This window comes from Hippocampus bargibanti, linkage group LG11 (assembly GCF_051943395.1).
Source record: "Hippocampus bargibanti isolate YZ-2025 linkage group LG11, ASM5194339v1, whole genome shotgun sequence".
NCBI classification, from domain to species: Eukaryota; Metazoa; Chordata; class Actinopteri; order Syngnathiformes; family Syngnathidae; genus Hippocampus; species Hippocampus bargibanti.
The window spans coordinates 1,152,501-1,159,501 of record NC_142744.1 but is presented as its reverse complement, the minus strand read 5'-3'; positions in this window follow the sequence as shown (position 1 = coordinate 1,159,501).

The window sequence follows — 7,001 nt, the reverse complement described above, 5'->3', positions numbered from 1 at the left end:
GGATTACAGCCGCATCCAACTCCATTTGGGGAAAATCCACGTTTTTATTCCAGTAGTTCATAGAAAGTGGATGATGCTATGACAAAATAAAACAAATGTATATCAAGAAAAATAATTTGTTCTAAATCCAAAACATCAATTACCATTGTAATCAATGCAAAAATGTGTAATCCGTTCCAAATCTAGAAAACAACCTTTTTTAAAGCACTTTTCAACGATTTTACAACATAAACTGGTGTCCAGTGACAAAACTCAAAACCTGCCGACTCTTCTTGATTAGATCTGCTATCTGGATTACAGCCACGTCCGACTCCATTTGGGGAAAATCCACGTTTTTGTGAAAGTAGGTCGTAGAAAATAGGTGATGCTGGGACAATCATTTTTTTCCTTATAAATTTATACATAAATAAAACATATATACATAAATAAAACCAAATTTGTTCGAAATCCGAAACGGCATTTCCCATTATAATCAATGCAATGTTTTTTAATCCGTTCCAAGTCTAGAAAAACACTTTTTTTAAAGCACTGTTTAACTATTTTACAGGATAAACGAATTGGACGAGAACCCAGACGTTCAAAAACCAAAGTTTGTGTGCAAAACAACCTTTGTACAAATATGGAAGTCTGAACATATACTGACAACCCCATTTTATTTTCCACGGCGTCCAAAGTTCACAGCCACGCTATTTTTTTTTCTTTTCTTCGTATCAACTCGGAATGAGTTTCTGTCCTAATCGACCAAGTTTGCCTGCCATCAAACATTCCCGAATAGTTCCCGTCCCCACACATCGAGGTCCCTCCGGCATGGCCCGCCATCATCAGGGCAGGACGAGGACCTTTTTGGATTAACTCAGCGTGAAAACACCTCAGCCCGCGGGCTAATCTGCCAATTAAAGTCGCAAATGTGCTCATTAACGACCACGGCGTGATGCATCGTTGTCGCCATCACACCCCGGAGGATCGTTGCTTACCCAGACGCGGCCAACATTCAAGAGACTTGAATAAAACGTGTGTCGTTACTCGAGAGGCCACAAAGCGGAGACGACGTTGAGGAATCGTGACTTTGCTGCAACCCGCAACCTCAGATGACAAACAAGATCAACAATTTGGGACTTTGGACAACAATTTGCCAACGAAAATTGCCCCAAATTTCAAAAAGTCCCGCGACATTAGTTACACCACCTGCTAGCTTTAATTAGATTAGACATTAGCAACGAAAGATTAAACATTTGAAGTTAGCATGACGTAAGCAGACGAATGACAATGGTGCTCTCCGAATCGGAATTATTTTGAATCAATTACATCCACATATGACAATTAAGATCCGATAACTATTTGTGGATCTCGTTTATAATCATCTGTAGAATTAAAATTGGCTGACATTTAAATATTATATGTGTGTAGATAGATAGCTAGATAGCTCGATAGCTAGATAACTAGCTAGACAGATAGACAGTTAGCTAGATAGCTCGCTAGATAGTTAGCAAGACAGATAGCTAGATAGCTAGACAGATAGCTAGATATTTAGTTAGATAGCTAGCTAGTTACCTAGATACCTAATTAGACAGATAGCTAGATAGCTAGCAAGACAGAGAGCTAGATAGGTAGTTAGACAGATAGCTAGAGAGATAGCTAGCTAGACAGATAGCTAAATAGCTAGAAAGATAGCTAGATATTTAGTTAGATAGCTAGCTAGTTACCTAGATACCTAATTAGACAGATAGCTAGATAGCTAGCAAGACAGAGAGCTAGATAGCTAGTTAGACAGATAGCTAGAGAGATAGCTAGCTAGACAGAGAGCTAAATAGCTAGACAGATAGCTAGATATTTAGTTAGATAGCTAGCTAGTTACCTAGATACCTAATTAGACAGATAGCTAGATAGCTAGCAAGACAGAGAGCTAGATAGCTAGTTAGACAGATAGCTAGAGAGATAGCTAGCTAGACAGATAGCTAGACAGATAGCTAGATATTTAGTTAGATAGCTAGCTAGTTACCTAGATACCTAATTAGACAGATAGCTAGATAGCTAGCAAGACAGAGAGCTAGATAGCTAGTTAGACAGATAGCTAGATAGCTAGACAGATAGCTAGATATTTAGTTAGATAGCTAGCTCGTTACCTAGATACCTAATTAGACAGATAGCTAGATAGCTAGCAAGACAGAGAGCTAGATAGCTAGTTAGACAGATAGCTAGAGAGATAGCTAGCTAGACAGATAGCTAGACAGATAGCTAGAAAACTACCAGCATAAAATTTTAGTTCGCTGACGAAGCCTCTTGGATAAGAAGCGAAACGTCCGCAAGAAGTATAGATGACGGCTGAAGAAACCTTCTCATCGATGGACCGCTTCTGTCCGACTGAGAGCTGACGGAGACGTATTTGTTGTATGTATGAGAAAACAAAAAAAAAAAAAGACATAATCTCGGCGAGACGCACGCACCCTTCTACACATTCCTCACGTGCGTGTGTAATGTCGACTTGTGCCCTTGAAAGTTTCCCTTCGCTTCTTCTTCTTCTTCTTCTTGTTTCTTTTGTTCAAGGGGATTCTTTAGAGCGAGAGAAAGAGAAAAGAAAAGCTCCCCTTGGGGGGCATCTTTTAATCTCGTTTGCACCAAGTGTCAATTTTTTTTTATGATGTGAAAGATTTATTTTACGTGCTCGAGAAAAAGGCGCATAAACACCAGAAAGATGAAAAGGAACCACGGCAACGAAACACGTAGCAGATGTGCGCAAGTTAGCATAGACGCAATGTGAAGAATATTTTGGATACATACTGTAAATAGACCAAACCCGGTCTTGGAATTTAGTGTCTGGAACCCCGATTTTGACACCTGAAAACGTATTTTCAAACCAAATCCTAACATGGCTCAATTTCAACCTCAGATAACTCCAGACCGATATATAACTTATGAATTAACTCTTATTGAAAGGCGCTTAGAAATTAAATGTATCATTATTATTATTAGTAGTAGTAGTATTTCATATTATAAATTATTGACATCATTATTATTATATCACATTATTATTATTATTATTATTATTATTATTATTATTAATAGTATGATCATTATTGTTATTAATATTATTATCATTATTGTTATTAATATATTTTTTTTTAAATTATAAATTATTGATATCATCATTATTATTATTATTATTATTATTATTATTACATATTATATATTATTATGATTATATCATATTATACATTATTATTAATATTTTTGTTTCGACTTTAAAAGGTATTATTTATTATTATTATTATTATTATACACTAATTATTATTACTATTATTATTATGACACAGCTGTTGTTAAAGCACGATAAATATCCATATGTATTGTATTGCATTGCATTACATTCCATGGTATTGCATTGTATTGTATTGTATTGTATTTTATTGTATTGTATTGTTTGTATTGTATTGTAATTGTATTATTATTCTTAGTAGTAGTAATAAACAAAATGAAACTTGGAACTTTTGGACTGCGAGTCACACCCACTATCCACATCAACGTTGCTTATTTTTAGCGACAAAACTGTCGCCGGATTGGCCGCCACGCGTCTCCATCGCCGGCGTAATACCGACGGCGATGGAAACCGAAAACTAAATCAATACGAGGACAAGAAAAAGCAGGTCAGCGGGCGACGCAATCGGCAGCTGCGTTCCATCTGGAGCGACTTGTGGCCCCAAGCTCCCCCCCCCAAAAAAAATCCCGCCCCCATGCTGTTACGTAAACGCCCGGCCTAGCTCGGCTCGGCCGCTGCGGCTACGCTAACTCAGCACAACAGCTGCTTCCTGTTGCGTGCCGTTTGCGCGTCTGATGAGTCGCGTTTGAAAGCAGAAGCCCGTCGAAAAAAAAGTCGCCTGGATCTGGAAAACAGACGCAGGCCAAGTCTAGGACTGCCTCGCTTTGGTTTTTGTGCTGCTCAGCGGCTTCTCGTTTCTTACAGCCTCAGCTTACAAACGCTTTAGCTTACGAACTTTTTGCCTTACGAACATTAAATTCGCGAGAATATAACCTTGGCTTGTGGCGGATAAACACCAAACCACACGGTCGAACAGCGCCACGGAGGCTGGTGGACTAGTTTTCCACACCCACTTTCTCTGAGTGCAGGCATGGTTTGTTATCGAGTGGAGTATATTTGCTATTTTGGGACCGAAAAACCACCACCACTGGCTAGTGTTAAGCCGAAGAGGACACAAAAGAAAATTACGGTCGAGCAGAAGACTTATATAATATACAGCAAATAGATAGCACATAGATAGCTAATAAAAAAGAAAATAGATAGCTAATAGTCAGCTAATAGATAGCAAATAGATAGCTAATAGGCAGCTAATAGATAGCAAAAAGATAGCAAATAGATAGCTAATAGATGGCATATAGTTAGCTAATAGACAGCTAATAGATAGCAAACAGATAGCTAACAGACAGCTAATAGATGGCAAATAGTTAGCTAATAGACAGCTAATAGATAGCAAATAGATAGCTAACAGACAGCTAATAGATAACAAATAGATAGTAAATAGATAGCTAATAGACAGCTAATAAATAGCTAACAGACAGCTAATATATAGCTAATAGACAGTTAATAGATAGCAAATAGATAGTTAATGGACAGCTAATAGATAGCAAATAGATAGCACCCAGATAGCAAATAGATAGATAATAGACAGCTAATAGATAACAAACAGATAGCTAATGACAGCTAATAGATAGCTAATAGACAGCTAATAGATAGCAAATAGATAGCAAATGGATAGCTAATAGACAGCTAATATATAGCAAATGGATAGCCAATAGATAGCTATCTATTAGCTGTCTCCATTTGCTAATAGACAGCTAATCAATAGCAAATAGATAGCTATCTATTAGCTGTCTCCATTTGCTAATAGACAGCGAATAGATATCAAATAGATAGCCAGCAAAATGAACCTCAGCATAAAAAAAAACATCAACTTATGAAGACAAAGCTTTCGTGTTTGAAAGGCTAATTTCAAAATCTGTTTGAAAGCCTAAAATCCAAATACGAAACTCCAAACGAACTTCGAACTGAAACAAGCGAAAAACTTTTGAGCGACGGACGAATGGCGTTCAAGTTGACAACCAATGGAATGGTGGTTATTTCTGCCTCCTTCTCACCGATAGAATCTTTTCCAGACTCTTTTTTTCCGTTTCTGCTTCTCTCATTTCCTGACGTCTCGCGCGCCGTCGTAACGTAGCGTAGCGTAGCGTAGCGCCATCTCCTCCTTCCTCCCGCTGTCATGTGCCAGCCCCCGTTTTGACTTTCCTTGACTGCAACGTTCACCATCTTCATTGACTCCGTGCGTTTCCCCCCCGCCGCGACTCCCTTCTTGTCATCCATTTTTGTGATCTTATTTCATTGCCGTCAAGTCAGCTCCCGCTTCACGCTCAAGTCAAACCCAAAAAAGTCCTTTCATTACCTCCACCGGCCAGTCAACATAAAGTTCACGTGTCATCAAATGTTGCGCCTTTTTTTTGTCATTTATTGTTTTTATTAGTAATGAAGAAAGTAGCCACTAGGTAGCTAGGTAGCTATCTTGCTGGTTATCTAGCTAGCTAGCTACCTAGCTAGCGATCTTGCTATCTAGCTGGTTATCTAGCTGGCTAACTAGCTGGCTACCTAGCTAGCTATCTTGCTATCTAGCAAGCTACCTAGCTGGCTACCTAGCGGGATACCTAGCTAGCAATCTTGCTATCTTGCTGGTTATATAGCTAGCTATCTTGCTATCTAGCAGGCTACGTAGCTAGCGATCTTTCCATCTAGCTGGTTATCTAGTTGGCTACCAAGCTAGCGATCTTGCTATCTATCTTGCTGGTTATCTAGCTAGCTACATAGCTAGCTACCTAGCTAGCAATCTTGCTATCTTGCTGGCTATCTAGGCTAGGTAGCTAGCGATCTTGCTATCTAGCTGGTTATCTAGCTGGCTAACTAGCTGGCTATCTTGCTATCTAGCAAGCTACCTAGCTGGCTACCTAGCTGGATACCTAGGTAGCAATCTTTCTATTTAGCTGGTTATCTAGCTGGCTACCTAGCTAGCGATCTTGCTATCTTGCTGGTAATCTAGCTGGTTACCTAGCTGGCGATCTTGCTGGTTGTCTAGCTAGCTACCCAGCTGGCTACCTAGCTAGCAATCTTGCTATCTAGCTGGTTACCTAGCTGGCGATCTTGCTGGTTGTCTAGCTAGCTACCCAGCTGGCTACCTAGCTAGCAATCTTGCTATCTAGCTGGCTAACTAGCTGGCTACCTAGCTATCTAGCAAGCTACCTAGCTGGCTACCTCGCTGGATAGCTAGCTAGCAATCTTTCTATCTAGCTGCTTATCTAGCTGGCTACCTAGCTAGCGATCTTGCTATCTAGCTGGCTAACTAGCTGGCTACCTAGCTATCTAGCAAGCTACCTAGTTGGATAGCTAGCTAGCAATCTTTCTATCTAGCTGCTTATCTAGCTGGCTACCTAGATAGCGATCTTGCTATTTTTGAAAGGGAAAAAAAACATTGCCAGATGTCTGATCAGCGCTTTGTCGCCATACCCGCAAGAAAAAACAAAACTTGAACAAATTTGGGAATGGCGCTCTACGTCATATTTTCAATTCCCGAATAAATTCGGGGATGGCAACGAATGAATGAATTGATGAGCCCTAATATCGGATGGATATCGTCACAGAACACACCGGAAAAAGTTCTCCAGGAGCCATCTTGGAAATTGAACAGGAAGTGGTTCGTTTTGCTTGTAAGGGGGCCACCATTTTGGTTCAAAGCAGCCATGGTGTTGTCACAACTTTGGATTGGATCAATCAGAAGCAGGTCGCTTGAACAGACAGACAGACGGACGGACGGACGGACGGACGGAGATTTGGGTGTGGTTTCGAATTTCAAAATGTATTCTTAATAAAAATAAATGACGTGTATTAAAAAGAAAACAAATCAAGAAAATCACAACACTGCAGGGGAAACCAGAGCACATCTGTCTTC